Below are 16997 nucleotides of genomic sequence, written 5' to 3'. Positions count from 1 at the left end.
CACAAGCGGTCTTGTCCAATGTTGGTGTCCTGAGAAAATGTTTCTGTTCAGTAGGAGAGCAGCATGGCCCGGCCTTGAGGACCCGGCCCAGAGGACCAGGCCACCCCTGGGGTGGGGCTACTGCTTTCCCCACCCTGAAATAAAATTCATTCTACTTTGAATTTATCTCTGTGGCTTTTTTTTTTTTTAACCACCTGATCTATTATCTAGGACACAGCTGTAAATTCTCTGTCTGTTTACTTGAGAAAAAAAAAGAAAAACCTTGTCTTTTGGAACTCATCTGTGTGGCCTCCTGAAATCCACAGGGCTCTTCAGTCAGGCAGAGGTCATGACGGCGCTGTTTGGGTGCTGTCCTTGCCCAGGGCCCTGAGGTATCAGCCAGCCCTCAGGGGGACACCCTTCTCCTGCGTCAACATTCTAAATCCAGGCTACATCTCAAACATGGAAGAGAATAGGGTCGCAGGAACCTCTCTGTCATACTGGAGAGATCTCAAAGTGACTAGCTCAGAGGAGAGGGGCTGCATGGGGGAACAAAGCAGCTGTCCCTGGTTTAGAAAGACCCTCGGCAGTACTGGGTGCCTGGGTCTGTTGCCTTGAAGGGAAGTGGCCTGGGCAGTGGGGTGACTCTGGTCCTCTTGGAGAGTCTGCGGGTTCCGTTACCCTGCACCAGGCGAGCAGAGGGTGTGTTGATTTCACAACATATTGAGCTGTGTTCATCTACCCTCCCTCCATCCCCTGTCGCTACACGACCACAGCACAGTTGTGTCTGTTGCCAATAAGACAGGCAACCTGCTTTGTGCTGCAGAAATTGACTTTGGCAGGTGGCCTTTCCAGGCAAGGGGATACGAGATGTCCACCGTGAAAATCTCAAGAACTGACCGAAAAGGGGTCCAAGTGCCCCACAACCCAGACCACCTTGCTCCCTTTGCCTCAACATGGGGCTGGAGACTGGCCAGGGATCTCTCCATGCAGGGATCCCCAAAGCTGCTGAGTATGCAGATGCCCCAGGAGACATGATAAAATACAGATTCCTGGGTCCTGTCCCAGGGGTTCCAACTGAGTGTGTCTGAGGAGGGGTCCAGGAATCTGAGTTCTTAAGCTTTCTGGCCCGAGGTGTTCCTATAGACCACTGGAAGCTTGGGAACCGCTAATCTGGTTTAGTGGTTCTCAGCTAAAGAAGGGGATAGTCAGGCTAGGGAGCTTTATTTTCCTCCAAAAAAAATATCGTGTGTGTGTGTGTGTGTGTGTGTGTGTGTGTGTGTGTGTGTGTGTGTGTTCCTTCCGTCTCCTTTCTCCTTCCCCATATGCTGAAATGCTCTCTAGAGAGAAAAACAACGTGAGAATTTTGGAAAAGCTCCCAGTGATTCTAATATCTTCCCTCGCACCCTCCCTTCCTGCTTTGGAAACCACAGAACGGGAGCAGAATCTGATACCCCAAAATGTGCCTCTTTGGCATAAGGATTATTTTGAGCTGATTATTTTTAAAAGACAGCTTTCCCAGAAGAAGCTCTGAAATCCAAGTGGAAGTTACCCTTCATGAGCGGTATTTACATTTAGAAAGGAAATCTGCATTGGTAAGGGTGTCACCCTCGCTGTACCAGGAAAAAGGGGGGGGACCTCTGAATCTCTGGGAACTCTCATCTGTGGAGAAGGCAATAACTTAAATCTGCGTAACAATTCACTGGGCTTTGTCTGGACATCTCCCGTAGCTGGCTCCCCACCCCTCCCACCTTCTTTTGTCTTAGATGGAGGCGTTGGAGGTAGTGGCTGGGTCATTTGGTGGGGTCACTCATTTTCCTGGGCATCTCCCTTGTATACAGGAGGTCACATGTTATTAAACTTGTGTCTGTTTTCATCCTGTTAATCTGCCTTTTTATTGCAGGGAGGGTCTCAGCCAAGAACTCAGAAGGGTAAAGGGGAAATTATTTTTCCTCCCTTACCCAATGGAGCAAGAGCGGGTTCGCAGAGGCAGCCCTGAGGTCTAGGAGGGAGGCCGCCTGCTCACAGGATCAGCTAGTGAGGGAGCCAGGCCAACCGTACCCCCAACTTGGTGCAACTTGCCCGACGCTGCTCACAGGCCAGGAGCCCCACTTCAGTGCTCTGGGGATGCTCCCCGCCCAGCAGGCGAGAGGCAGGCGGGGCCCGGGAGGCAGAGGAGCACGCATGCGCAGCTCCACCGAGCAAAAAAAAAGCCTGCAGTGAGGTCCCACCTTGGTCACCCAGCCCCGGAGGGGGAGGGACGGCGACATCTGAGCCTCACCCCTGACACACTGCGCACTCTCAGCCAGCCCAGCGAAGCGACACTGAGCTCCCCTTACAGGGTGCGCAGGGCCTGGCTGGCCTGGGAGGCTGGGGTTTCGAGAACAGTGACGGGGGCGTGGAGCGGAGGGCCGGGTCAGGAGGAGGCCGAGGGGCAGCGCCTCAGCCACGCGAGCGTCTCAGGAGCCTAAAAGGATGAAAAGCCAGCGGGGCTTGGGCGGAGTCGGCCCGCAGAGGGAGGGGCCAAGCTGCCTGCAAGACAGGGCCCTGGGAGGCCCTCTGAGCTCATCAGCTTGTACAGCGGGTCTCGCCCCTTATCTCTTCCCCGCACCTTTCCCGGGGCCGCCTGGGGGATCTGCCCCAGACCCTGCTGCTGCTTCAGTGACTCAGTCACCCTGAGAAGCCGCTGGTGCGCGCAGCCAGTGATACGGGGGCCCCTCGACTGTGAACGCCTCCCAGCACCCAGAGGTCCCTCAGCGCCCGAAAAGGAAGTGCAGCTTCCAGAGGCGCCCGGCCCGCCGCTGGGGAGGCGCAGAAACCGAGGCCGAAAAGTTCAGCCTGTGGAAAGAGACAACTCAAGAGATCTAATTGAACCTTGTGGGTGAAAAAGGCTGTGATGCAAACAGCTGGGAAATCCACGAGCACAGGTCCCCCTGCCGCTCCCGCTGGAGCCCGGGCCCCGCCCTGGGAGGCAGCGGGCGGAGTGTGGTCCTCCGCCGGGCTGGGCACCGGGGTTTGGCGGCTGACCCTGCCCCAGGCCTGTCCACTGAACGTTCTGGCTCAGCATGCACCCAGCTGGCTGTTCCCAGTGCAAAAAGATTTATTCCAGGCCCTCTTAGGGTGTAAACCACAGACAAGTGGGGCAAATTGCGTTTACAGACTTGTTAATTAGCCAGTTAGACAAGGTTTGGTTCCATTATAGGGCTTTCCTGTTCCTCTTCGTTTCTCCTGTCAGCCTTTGGCTGCGTGGTTGCCCAGAAACAACCCTGATTTCTCAGGTACGGTCCAGCTCAGCCACTGAGCCGTGAGCCTGGGTCTGCTCAGCCTCTGTTCATCATGTAAGTATTTCCGCTATGAAACTTGTCCTCCCTTCTCATGCCAGCATTTGGCAACTGAACACAGAGAAAAGGCTTTAAGGATGCACTGGAACTGGGAGGTGGGGGGGGGGGTGAAGGCGGGGGAGGGAACCGAGTCTCCTCTTGGGAATCAGCTTCTAGCATCTCAACTGTTTCTAAAGCCGCTTTTATAAGCTTCTCAGTTACTTCTAAAAACCAGACATTCTATTGCTTGAAATTTTCATGGGATTCAAGGAAAAGATTTACCAGAGTCCTTAGCTGCAGGCAACTGGAATCTACACTGGCTCGACAGAGATCTAGACAATTCACAGAATTCTCAGGAGGGCTGAAAACAAAACAGACTGTAGGCAGAGTTTACAGCATAGGGCTTCTCTCCCAGCATCACCAAGAGGTCACCCCCTCTGCAGTCACATGCAGTGGATGGGACTTTTACAATAACAAGAGATAAATTTCCCTCCCAGGCCATCATTCTTTGAGGCTTTCGGTCACTCTCAGCTAAACGTATTTGTGACTAATTAACAGTACATTTGATTTCATCAAGTACTTGCCAACTAAAGAGTGCTGCTCACTACCCAGCTCTGCCAGGACTGAGTCATTCACTACTGCACTACTGACCTTCAGCACGGCCCTAAGGGAGCTCAGGGATGAGGCGCTCTGTGCTCTGGGAAGGTGGGCAGAACAGGTCTTCAGATACATAGTTTCAGGAGAAAATTTTATAAACCTGGATTCTTGCATCTTCCCATACTTAGAAAAGAACTAAAACCATTAACTAAGGTGTCTTTTCCTTGTGACCAGCTGCAACCTTCTACTAAGATGTGTGCTTACCCCCTTCTTGCATGTTGCCCCTTCTCCAAAGTCATATGTCTACTGACATCCCCTGGTACCTCTTCAGAGCAATTTCTCATCTGAGAGGCTGTCTCCCAGGCTATGGTCCTCAATAGAAACTGAAGAAACTCAATTCACAGCTTTTACTCTGTGTGTGTGTGTGTGTGTGTGTGTGTGTGTTGACAACACCAAACCCTAATCACTTATTTCTTCTCATTTTTCCCATTCAGATTCATTATTCATGTAATACACATTGACTGGCTGCCTTCTATGTGCTTGCTCCGTACATCTGGTGCCCTCACAGGAAGACCAGTGAAGAACCGTGGTCCTCTGAGACAGGTGCCCGCAGAGGGATGTCCCGATGCACCGTGGGAGTGTGTCAACTGGGCGCCTCCCCAGCCATGCAAGGGGTGGGGAAGGCTTCCCGGGGTTGTCCTCTGCCACCTGGGTGCTGGAGGGGAGAAAGGAGTTAGCACTGAGAGCTTAGCAGGGGCCTGAGCATGGGAGGCCCTGGGAGCCATGGGAGGAGATTTGAGTTTTATCCTAAGGTTAATGAAGAGCCATTGTCTGAGCTGGGGAAATTGATCAGGTTTGCAGTTAGGAAGCCCCAGCGGGCCGAGCGGTGGTGAGTGGACTGACAAGGGCAAAGGCATTCGGGTGAAATGCTATCTTGGTGTTTTCAGCAGGAGAGGAGCTGGTTTCCGTGTGAAGGCTGCTGGTACACAGGGCCAGCCAGGGAAGGGAGAGCCTCAGGGACCATGCACTCAGTCCTCACCCACCCCTCGGTGAACAATCCAGCAGGACAGAGGTGATTGGAGATGAGGGGCTGTTTCTGGGGTAACTGGTTTTGCCTCATTGTTCCACTTGTGAGTGACTCAGAATGACAGAGCTGGACCCAAGCTTAGAGCCCCCAGTTTTACAGATGAGGACACAGATGAGCACAGGGATGCAGCCAAAGTCCTGCAGGAGAAGTTGTCCAGCATGGTCCCCCGGCCCCCGCCCCCAGCCCTCCGCACCTTGCAGGCGGGCTCCGTGCTACTAGAACACGACTTTCTGCTCACACCTCCTGGCGTTCACATCTGCCCTCCTCTCACAGGAATGCCTCTTCCTTCTTCCCTGGCCACCCCCAAGGTTCCTTCATGGACTGGCTCCAATGCCACGCCACCAAAGGCCCCACTGCCTGGCCCCTTCTCATGTGGACAGATGCAGACTGGAAGCTTCCAGCACAGAGCTGTTCCAGCTGCTTTTCTGCCGGGAAGACCCTCATGCCCATCGCCTCTCCAGTTTCCAATACTGGCTCCCCCTTGGCCTCTGGTCCTGGCTCAGGTGCCTTCTTCAAGTGCTTCCCTGTCTGTCTCCCACTGTGTTGTCTCTCCCAGTGAACCTGCTTGTTGTTTTCTCAGCACTCATCACTGACCGGCATTTTATATTTGGTTTTGATGTATTTAATTTATTGAAAAAGATGTATTGCCCTCCTACTACATGCCAGGCATGTGTGGATAGATCTGGATTAGTCCAAGGCAATTCTGGTGGGAAAATTCACCCGACCGGTGGCCAGTGTGGGCCAGCAGGTGGTTTAGGTATGGACATGTGGCCCAGCTCTGCTCAGGGTGATGGAGGGGATGATGGGGAAGCTCCCTTTGCCCTAAAAGTTAAAAAAAGAAAAAGTGCACAGCAAATAATCATTGCCTCCTCCCCTGGGAAGTTTGTGTAGAGTCAGTGACCCTGAGCCTGCATGTCCACCCCGCGTCCACGCAGTGGGCCTGGGGCAGAGGGGCACAATGGACATGAGCCCCACCATGGCAAGGTGCTTCCAAGCCCGTCAGCCCACCAGCCATGTCCATCCTGTTGCTGGAGATCATGAGCTCTTTGGGGTTACTTTTTCTGCTACTGGATCAGGCAAGATGGATTTGGCTAAAAGTAATTAAAAAAATTTTTTAAAAACCCAACTAGCTAATGACTTAAATCAGGAATCAGCAACCATTTTCTTCAAAGGGCTGGATAGTAAATATTTGAGGCTTGTGGCCATGCGGTCCCTGTCACCACAGCTCAAAAGTGCCACCACCACCACGTCAGCTGCTGAGCCTGGCCGTGTGCCAGGAAAACTCGGTTTGCAAAATCAGGCAGCAGGCTGGACGCGGCCAAATGGTTGAAACCATAAAAGCATCCGTCACTGACCTGAAGGCAAGACTGAAGAACGTTCTGGGGCTGGTCCAAAACTATCACGTGGCAGCTCTGTGGTTCCCTGTCTTCCCACCCAACGCTCCAAGTCGGCTTCCCCAGATCTGAGCTTTATGTGGTGTCACCCACAGGAGATGGCAGGGATGAGGGAGGGGCCTCAGCATCCCCACACTGCCTGCACACTGGCCCCTCCGTTCCCCCAGGCCATGCTCAGCCAAGTGAGGAAATCTTTGGAGACTAAGACTGTCATGATGAGCTGTCAATGAGACAGAAGGTACAGTGACTCAGAGCAAGGGATCATTGGGGGAGGAGCAAGCTGGGCCAGCCTCCCTGGGCTGGGACAGCGGCTGCGCGGCACATCTTTTGACATATTAAATGCTAATATTTATATTTAATTAAAATTAATTTGAAACTTAAATCTTAAAAAGATAATTGCAGATGTAAGAAGGCCACTGAGGAAATTATTAGAAGAAAACGCCTAAGGGGTTGCATTTCTAACCTCATGTGTGTAATACTTTGCAAAATGCGTTTACGTACATTTTCATTTCATGCTTTTCACAAGCTTGTGCAGAGGTTTGGGGCCCAGGTTGCAGGTTAACCTTGCAGAGTTGGGGTTCAGATTTGGGTCTTCAAGGCCCTGAGCCCTGGCCTGCTCTCTCTACCGCACCCCGTGAAGACGAGGCGCAGATACCGTGGGAGGGAGGGGCTCATGAGCGCGGGCTGGGGCCCAGGTGTCCGATCTGGGAAAGCAGGTGCAGGAGGGGCTGCAGAGGACGGAGACTAGCTCAGAATATGCTCCGCCCGTTGCCTTTGTCTCTATGACAACACAGAGCTCAGCTCAAGCTAACTAACCTAACAGGCAGAATCCCTCCCTCCAGGGGGCCAGGCTGCCGGGGTGATGGGCATCAGACTGCTAAGGAAGGGCCTTGGGAGGAGCCGGTGGCCCCAGTCCAATAACCCTAAGCCCCGCCAGCCATTTCCACCTGAGGTTTGAGGAGTGTGGACAAAGGAGCATCGAGGAGGTTGGGGGGCGGGGGAGGAGCCACTAAGGGGGGCCAGCAGGGCCTGCGGGTCAGACTGGGCTTGGGGTCCAGGCACAGGAGGGGCGGGGAATGGTCCACGCAGTCAGAGAGGCCGTGGGAACTGCTCCGTCACCTCTGAGACCTCAGGCGGCCTGGGCAGAAGGGGATGCCGCCCACTGTTTTTTTCTTTTTCTTTTTAATTTTTTTATTGAAATGTAGTTGATTTACAATGTTAGTTTCAGGTGTGCAGCAAAGTGATTCAGTTATACATACACGTACATATATATTTTTTTTCTTTTCAGATTCTTTTCCGTTAAAGGTTATTACAAGAAATTAAATATAGTTCCCTGTGCTACACAGTAGGTCCTTGTTGTTTATCTCTTTTATACACAGTAGTGTGTGTCTGCTAATCCCAAACTCCTAATTTATCACTCCCTGTCCTTTCCCCTTTGGTAGCTATAGCTTGTTTTCTATGTCCATGAGTCTGGTTTTGGTTTGTAAATAGAATTTGTATTTTATTTTGGATTCCACATATAAGTGATATCATATGATATTTGTCTTTCTTTGTTTTACTTATTTCACTTAATACTATAATCTCCAAGTCCATCCATGTCACTGCAAATGGCATTGTTTCATTCTTTTTATGGCTGAGTAATATTCCACTGTGTATATGTGTGTGTGTGTGTGTATATATATATATATATATATATATATACACACATATATATATCACATCTTCTTTATCCAGTCATCTGTTGATGCTGCCTACTGTTCTATCCTCTTACACCTTTGGTTGTAGAAGAACTCAGACCTGCCCATACCCTGCCCTGCAGAAGTTTCAGGGCTGAATGGAGCCTCATAAATGGTTCTTACACATGCCTCCACACCCCCATACACAGCCACACACATGTGTGCATGTCCATCAATTCTGGATATTTCACAGATAAGAAAACTGAGGCTAAGTGGTGCTCACAGTCACATGATGTGTATGGACATTGACCAGGTCCAGATCTGAGGGCTTGACACAGTCCGCCTTTCTCCCTCTCCACCCTCAGCTGTCCCTGTCTCTGATCTGATGGAGGAGGAGAGGGGACAGGATGGCCCCATTGCCCAAGGACCCCACTGCCTACAACTGGCTGCCTTGGGATGGGCCAGATTATTAGGACTCTGCCTGGTGCAGTGGGAACTCTCTGAGGGGTGTACATCTAGACAGAAAAGAGAAGAGGAGGGATGGGGATGGGGGCTCAGGTCCAGCCCATCATCTGGGCAGCATCCCCCAGGCAGAACTCTTGAGGGTTATTAAGTGAAACCTAGTCAAAGAGAACAGCTCCCTGGGGTGCGGGCAGAGACTCGGTCTGTGGCTGTGGGCTAATGGCCTGCTGCCTCCCGGTCAGGGCACCTCAGGCTGGAGAAGGAGGCCTGCATGAAGCTGGTCTTGGCAAGGAGGGGACCAATGCCTCTGAGCCTAGAGACTGTGTGTCATCTGGGATGCATGTCTCCTGCTGTTAGCTGTCACCTCTGGTCCCCTGGCTTTGTCTCCAGGTGGGAAGGCCTTCCTGGGGACCGAGCACGTCCCCTCTGCCCGTGGGCCCTGGGATGCACTTCTGCAAGGGAAATCGAGGCCTCAGGGCCTCCCACACCATCTGTGCCTCATCTGGGCCAGAGGACCCCTCTGCGATGGAAGAAGGGACAGCAGGCAGACCACCCACATTCTGCTGAGAAAAGTGAAATCTTTTTGAAGCGAGCAAGGGTGGAGAACCCAAAGAAACCTAAGAGGAAGTATAAACGTTGTTTCCAGATTTAGAAAGAGACCCTCTCTCTGCCTGGAGTGGTTTTCTACAGGGGAGCTCAGCGCTGGCTGGTGGGTGCTAGGGAATTCTTTAGTCCCTGCCAATCTCCCCTCCCTCTTGGGGATGTGGGAGGGCCCCTGAGGAAAGAGGGATCAATCTTTCTGGAGGTGAAGAAACAGATTGTTTTTAACTCCCACGTACTGCAAACCTGCTAAATTTTGCAGAGGCATTTAGAGAAAGGATTCCTAAAGTTGAACCAAACTGGTAACAGGGCCTCCAGATGAGAAAAAACTTCCCATTTCATAGAAATCACATGTGAATTCTTTCCTTCTGACGGTGCCGACCCCAGCCAGTGCCTCAAAGCTGCATGTTCTTCCCAGATCTGGCGCTCAGACGCCGGGGGCCGTCCTTGGCATCCGAGGGAACATCACGGCTGAGTTGGCAACAGGAGTTCGCAGGTGGCCCCAGCCGAGCTGCCACTCACGACCCTGCCCCAGTGAGCTGGCCCTAGACCCAGGCCTCCCTGAGGCGGAGCCCCGAGTCCAGACCTCCCCAAGTCCCTGTCTTCTGTCCTCACCCATCAAGCCCCTGCTTTGTGTGAGTCTAACCAAACATCCCTGTGAGATATTATGCCTTACTTCCCTCAGATAACTCCAAACAGAAGATTTCCCACTTTTCAACTGATTTCCACACACGTGAGTCATGGCCTTCTCTGTGCCCAGCCCCCTGCGGTCATAATGAGGGATAAGACAAAGTTCCTTTCCTGGAAGAGGAGCCAGTGAATTCCGCCTGGGCCACATTAAGAAAGGTCTGTGGATGGAGAGGGGCCGATGGCTACTGAGCACGAACTCAGCGCCAGGCTCCGGGGAAGTGGGAGGGAGACTGCCTCGGAGATGGAGGTGAGAGGGAGGTAAGTCTTCCACTGAAATAGGAGGACCGCAGACTGGAACAAAGATGGAGATGCCCCCAGAGGAGTGGGTGGAGCCAGCCTTGTCTTTAAAACAGCATTTAAAGCAGGAAGGAGGTGGGAGGCTTCTGGGGGAGGGCAGGTGGGCCATAGGAAAGCACAGGATGAGCCAGAAGGATGCCCCTTCCTCTGTTTCTGCTGCAGCATCCGGCCCTGCCTCTATACGTGTTCGGGCCTCGGTACTAAAAGTCCGGGGGCTCCTTGACAGTCACCTCCCTTGCTGCATCCCCAGGCCTCAGTGAATGTCAAGTTAATGAATGAGTAGATGTCTTTTGTCTCATAAAATCCATCAAAAGGAGCCACAGGCGAATGGCGTGGTGGGATGGGATTTTAGCGAACTACCTCTAGCAGTGAGGAGGAAGGGGGGATTCGGAGGCAGGATGTAGGTCAGGCATCTTTTATGATACTCCCCTGAGCCAGGCCCCCCTGAACCCCTCCAGGGCTTCAGTGCTGCCCACCCTCAGCCCCCCAAGCCTGGAGACCTGACCCCAAACCCTGTCTCAGTGGCCCGGCCACGGCACCCCCCAAGGCCAGCCTGGACCTTCCTGGCTCTCTTGGCCAGTGCCTCGGATCCAGTCCTCAGGCCCAGCCATCACCTGCTCAGCCCACATGGATTCTGAGCACCGCTGTGTGCCAGGTGGCCCGTCACTCACCAAGCCCTGAGAGGGCATTCCCTTTGTGCTTTTGTTGTCACGCCTGGTGACAGAAGTGCCTGGTCACCTGTCAGCTGTGTCCTGGGGGCGTGTCCTGCTCCCTCACTCCCTGCAGGGTGAGACTCACAGTGAAAGCACCGGGCCCCCTTAGACAGTGAGCCTGAGCAGGTAAGGGGCATGGGAGCCTTGGCGTCTACCTTTAAGCCTAGTTATGGGGTCCAGGTCTTTCCATCTGGGTGGCAGGACATGCAGGTAGGCCGGGGCTGGGCTCCTGCCCCTTCTGCGGACTCTGACCTCGGCCCCCCTTCTCCTCGGTGTCCCCTGTGCTGCTAGGGTGTGCTCCTGCCCAGGCCAGAGGCAGCCTCCCAGGCAGTGCCCGGAGCAGCAGGAGTGGTACCCCACTCCTCCCAAGAGATCCACCCAAGCGTCTCCTATTCTTTCCTCTCTCATGTCCCTTCCTCAGCACCCCTTCCCTGTTTGCTTTCCCTTCCCCACTGCACAGGCCCCAGGTCCCCTGACAGTGCTGCCTGGCCCCCGGGGGGCCAAGTGCAGGGTGCTTGCCCAGGACTGCAAAGGGAAGCTCCTCTTTGCTCATCCAAACCCACAGGTGAGCGAAAGCACATGTCCACCCACGTGGTCTGCAAGCTGACAAAAAGAGGAGGTAGGGAAACCCCTGTATTAAAAGCTCCAACCTTTAAAAATCACCTCCACTTAGAAGCAAAAAAAGGATCCATTAAAGGGTCTTTGCTGCTCCCTGACACACATCACTGTCTCCCCTCATTGCTTGAGAAGAGCCATCACATCAGTAAAGGGTTCCAAGCAAATGTCATGTGGGGCCCTAACGGGCACCTGTCAGGTCGCCTGGACGCCACGCATGGGTGGGCTGGACCGCCAGCCAGAAGCGTGGCCGGGAAACCAGAGAGGCAGACAACAGCTTGTGGGCAGCCCCCACACTCTGTACCCTTCTGCTTGGGCTTCTGTAACAAGTGCCACAGGCTGGGGGACTTCTTAACCCATCAGAATTCACTTCTCCCAGTTCTGGAAGCTTAGAAGTCCAAGACCAAGGTGTGGGCCCATTCAGTTCCTGGCTCACAAATGGCCACCTTGTTTCCATGTCCTCACTGGCAGAGAGAGCAAGCGAGCTCTGGTGTCTTCCCTCTTCTCAAAGACACTCATCCCATCACAGGTGCCCCACCCACATGATCTTATCAGAACCTAATGACCTCCCGAAGGCCATCTCCAAATACCATCTCACTGGGGGTTAAGGCGTCAACATCTGAATTTGCAGAGGATGGGGCAGCCCACAGCACCCTCCTCATCTCAGGGGCATCTCTCTAAGCAGATGACCACTCCAGGGCAGGGGCTTGTGGTCCGCATTTTTAACCATCTTCCCATGGGACAGGGCCAACCAGGTGGCATTCAGAATCCCACCAACCTGCCGGTCGGAAAGGGCAGACCACCTCGAGGGAACCTCAGGGAAAATTGACCTTCCTGGACTAAAACTGCTCTTCTGTGCCCAGTCCCAGGGCATCCAGGGGCCCCTACAGCTGTCTGAGTGGGAATGACTAATTCAGAAAGAGAGAAATGACAGTAAAATGGTTGTTTCCATGTGATGACAGCCTTGATGCAAGAACAGGAGCTGAATGCCGACCCCACTGACCCCCCAGAATTGTCCTCCCAAGAGCACACGTGAAGATGGATGGGGTCTGGCTAATTCTGAACCACTTTGAGGATTAGAGGGTCGGTTCCTTAATAATGAGCTGCTGTCCAACTTGCAATTCTCTTTGCTCAAGATAACTTTTTTAGGTCAGCTTTCTTTCTATTTCCACTAACAAACTGTTAATCATGGTGATTTAGTGAGAAATTTTCAATAATTTCTTAATGAAATGTAGAGAAAACCGACTTAAAAAAAATTGTCTTAAGCAACAGAATTGTGAATCTGTTAGAGACAATCATTTTTTTATTGTTAAGTAAAATACTTATGATCATATAATAGACATGTGGTTGATATGATTTTGAATCACACAGCTAAGGTTTTTTAAAATGCTTCATTGTTCCCTCCCCAAATTCCTCAACTCCCCCAAATGTATGCTGGGAAAATTAACCTTTCCTACTTTGTTTCCTTAGGCCTCGAATGTAGATTTTGCTTCCTTTCCGGCCCCAGAAGGATGTGAGCTGGCCCTTTTCCAAGCCCTCATTGTTCCCCAAAGAATCTCTGTCTTGGTGATTATATTCTTTTTGGAATATAATTATGTTCCAGGCTCCCACTCAATCGTTACTTCCTGAGGGTCACAAAGACTCGGGTAATGTTATGGTTTATCCACAATCCACTATAAATGTGTGTGAAATGCCTTAAAGAAAAATATGACAGGAAACTGGCCCACAGAGAAGCTACCCAGAGCACCTGAGACCTGAGCATTATGTCCTCAAAGTGGAATCTTCATTTTACATCGCATTCCCCTAAAGAAGGTGGGTTTTCCATCCATCGCTGTGCACGTCTAGTGGTGGGAACCCACATTCTTCTTCCTGAACCCCAAATCAGGGTCTAGAATTGAAGCTCCTGTACCCAACACCAGCTTATCCTTTAAGCCAGCGTGTCCTGCTTAAATGGGTGGACATCTTCAAAGCTCGAGTTTTCATGTTTCTAAGGGTTGTTTTCATGACAAAAGGAGCTAGGAGATTTGGGAGGTGGAGAACAGACAAAGGCTAGACAGAGAATCAGTGTGACCATAAAAAAAAAAATCAAATAAAGAAAGAACCATGTGGTGTTTTTAAAGACGAAGAAAAGACATGTGTTCCATCTGCTCTTTGGCTCCAAGCGTTGCAACTGGAGACGCAAGAATTCCTGAAGGAGCCTGAAAAGTGATTTTCAAATGTTGTTTTGAGATCCATTACTTCACTCGATGGTATTTCAGGGAGCATGCGAGGGCCTGAGAATGCCAGCGTTCTTTGTAAGTCAGGTGCAAGATGGAAAGAAGTTCAGCAAGACGATGGGGGCAGAGGCTCCCTCGGCTAAGAGGTCTGGGAGGAAGGAGGGGGTGGGGGATACCTAAGGGAACTCGCAGAAGAGTGGGAAACGAGAGGAAAACTTTAACTGAAGAACATATGTAGGAAAAGAAATGTAAAGATAGGGTATATTTAACTAAACAACTTAGACAACAAAGACAAATGTCCCCAGAAAGCTAATTCTAACAGGGACGGGTGGTGTAGCTCAAGCGGTAGAGGGCCTGCTTAGCACGCGGGAGGTCCTGGGTTCAACCCCCAGTCCCTCCTCTAAAAATAAATAAGTAGAACTAATTACCTCCCCCTCAAAAAATTTTTAAAAAGCTAATTCCAACAAACATAATTCTTAATGACAGACGCCAGAGCTTAGGAATTTTCAGAAGAGGGGCAGGGGCAGAACATCTTAACATGAAAGGTTGGGAGCCACAAGCGGGTCCCTGGTGGGAAGGTGGAGGGGGTGGGGTAGCCCCAGGAGGCCTGGAGCCAGCCCTCCAACCCAAACCATAGCCAAGCTCACCACGGATGGTGACTGCTGCTGGGGTCCTCAAAGGCACACAACAGAGCTCTAGTTTGACTGCCCAGCCTCACCCCCAAATGTTGATCTTCTCAATGAAGCCCACAGTGAACTTCTGATGGTTAAGAAAGCCTTCGATTAAACCTTTTAAGAGGTCTTCCTGAACTTCCCTTCTGCACATACTTCATGTTGTGGGTATGGTGAGTTGGAGATTGTTGACATCAGGGATGGATTCAATTTATTCAGATGAATTTACTCAAAAATCTCATCCTAAAGATCAAATGTGAAGTAAGTGTGAATCAAGAAGTTGAGAAAACATTTGCAGAAGAGGTTTAGATGGACAAACGTGTATTTCTTCCCCTCCTTTATATCACTCCATAGTTTTGGACAAAACTAAGAAAAATCTCCCCAGCCTTCAGTATCTGTGAGGCTACATAATCACCAGGCAAAGGGGATTGTCCTTGCCTCTGATGGACCAAGGAGACCCTTCTACACCCAACTTAGGCCTTACCCGCTGTGTCTAGCCTGATGATGAGTCTCTGTTAATAACACAGAATTTATTTATCCCAAAGAAGGCTCATTTGGAAACATTTAACAGAAATAAAACACTCACTAAGTTGGAGTCCTGGGACCCTAATTGCTGTTGGCTCCTTTGCTGAAGTCTGGCCATGGTGAGAGAGAATCCAGCACAATTCATCTGCCGTCAAGGGAAGAAGGCTCTCGAGAGGGGAGAGAGGCAGGTACAGACAAAGCAACATCCCTGCAAAGCACCTGCTTCTTCCCTTCCTGAGCTGCTGCTCCCAGAATCCACTCTGTCTCCTCCTCCCCCACCCCAATGGGCTAATAAACCTGCAGGAGGGGCTGATTTGAGTTTGCCTTTTATACCTCGTTCTAGAGCCTGTTCTGTATTAGTTCATTTTTAGTGTTTTACTATTTGTTCCTTTAACTGATGGGGGAAAAAAAGGAGGCTAATTACAATCAGAGCTTTGATTCATTAGGTACTTCATGGTACCATGTGCTATTCAAATTTTTATCTGCATTATCTTATTTGATATTTCATAACAATCCAGTAAGCTGGGTGCCAGTTCTATTACCAATCTGTAGATGAGAAAACTAAAGCTCAGAGAGGTTTAGTTACTTCTCCAGGGTCACACAGCTAGTGGGTGTTAGAGCCCAGATACAAAGCTGCTCAGTCTGACTCCAAAGCCCCCACTTTCTTATCTTCCCCCCATCCCCCAGTATCTCTACTTAACCACAATGGGAAGTTAATAATCCAAATAGACTTTTCAACATTTATATTTGCTCTTGGAGAAAACTGAAACCCAACACATGAGAGACATCAAAGCACCAGACCCACCCTTGGATTGTTTTGGAAAATCAATGTAAGAGAAAGCATAAAGGCTTTCATGGAACAATTTAGCTAAAAATAAAACACCAAACAGAGGGAAGATTCCCAGGCCCTGGGCAGGAGGGGGATCAGGACAGCAGAGGCAGAGAAAGGCACAAGCCGAGCCTAGGGCCATATGTCACAGATCCTGGTTCATGGGTGCTTCTCACCGGTGCCCTGCCTCTGCCGGTTGTATGTCAGCAACCAGGTTCCAGCGGGGGACAAAGGGAGAAGGCAAAAGGAGAAAGACAAGGGGACTGGCCAGCCACAACTGTCCCTGTGGCACTGTGGCCGGAGTCCTATCACAGAGCCAGCCCTGGATGGGGGCAGGCTTCTCACTGCTGCCACTAGATCAGTGGCTTCTAGGTGGCAGGTGGGGCTCAGGGCTCCGCCGCAGAGACGGTAGATGGTTGAGAGCAGAAGAGGGTGGCTGGGAGGGAATCCAGCAGCTCACAGGATCCCAGGGAGGCCAGGCAGGGCCTCGGGCCCACTTCCCGCAGCCACACTGCAGGACCGGGCACTAAAGGCCTGCCTTCCTGCTATGATCAGGGACCTCCTGCCACCAAATCAGAAAGCCAGGGCCATGACTCGGTGCTTTCTCTAGGAGCCCTGCCTGTGAAACCATGCCTCCTTTCCTGCCTCCGTCTCCCCACTGAACTCCATTTCAGGTCAGTGTCATCACGTACCTCTGGTCTGCAGAACAGACATCACGTCCAGAGCCCTCATGCCGAGGGACTGGGAAGGACAGATTGGTTTCCCAGCGTTGGCAGAACTGGAAGACCCGGCAGGAGGCCATCCGAGGGGAGGCTGAGTAAACTGATGGATGAGCCACACACTAGCAAAGAAGCTAAGTATTTTGGCTTCTGAGCTACTGGGGGTGGTGGCAGCTTGGGGTAAGAAATACACCTTGTTTTCCAGTTTGGAGGACTCAGGACCAGGCCCATTGTCTGGTGAGCATAGCACGGGGTAGGTGAAGAAAAATTTTAAAAGAAACATGGCCCCGGGCTCCTGTCCTGAAGAGGGGGCTGCACTGTCCTCACTTACTTCATGGCTCCTCAGACCCAGGACCCACCAGAGAGTGCACACGGGCCTGGCCCCAGGGGCTGTCAGTCTAACAAGAATGCCAGGGCCAGACAGAGTGGGCAAAGCCACTTACAGATGGATAAGCTGAGGCCCCTGGAGGCGGCTGGCCCTGCCCAGTGTCCTCTGGGGTAAAGCTGGGACCACCAGCACAGACCCCACCCTCCCAGGAAGGGTGTCTCCTGCCAGCAATGAGCTCCCACAGTGTCCCCGGCTACAGAGCAGCTCCGATTTCCAGAG

At 51.7% G+C, this 16997-nt stretch overlaps 1 long non-coding RNA gene across 2 annotated transcripts; it reads left to right on the top strand.

Moving 5' to 3' along the window:
• Window positions 1–1814: 1814 nt before the first annotated feature.
• On the top strand, window positions 1815–7845 carry LOC141579243 (uncharacterized). Of its 2 annotated transcripts, none has more exons than XR_012510396.1 (3): window positions 1815–3317; window positions 4391–4499; window positions 5292–7845. It is a non-coding gene; the product is annotated as an uncharacterized LOC141579243 (long non-coding RNA). The 2 variants fall into 2 exon arrangements; XR_012510395.1 differs by having other exon boundaries at window positions 5257–7845.
• Window positions 7846–16997: the final 9152 nt, after the last annotated feature.

This window comes from Camelus bactrianus, chromosome 11 (assembly GCF_048773025.1).
Source record: "Camelus bactrianus isolate YW-2024 breed Bactrian camel chromosome 11, ASM4877302v1, whole genome shotgun sequence".
NCBI classification, from domain to species: Eukaryota; Metazoa; Chordata; class Mammalia; order Artiodactyla; family Camelidae; genus Camelus; species Camelus bactrianus.
This window is presented reverse-complemented; position numbering and strand designations above follow the sequence as displayed.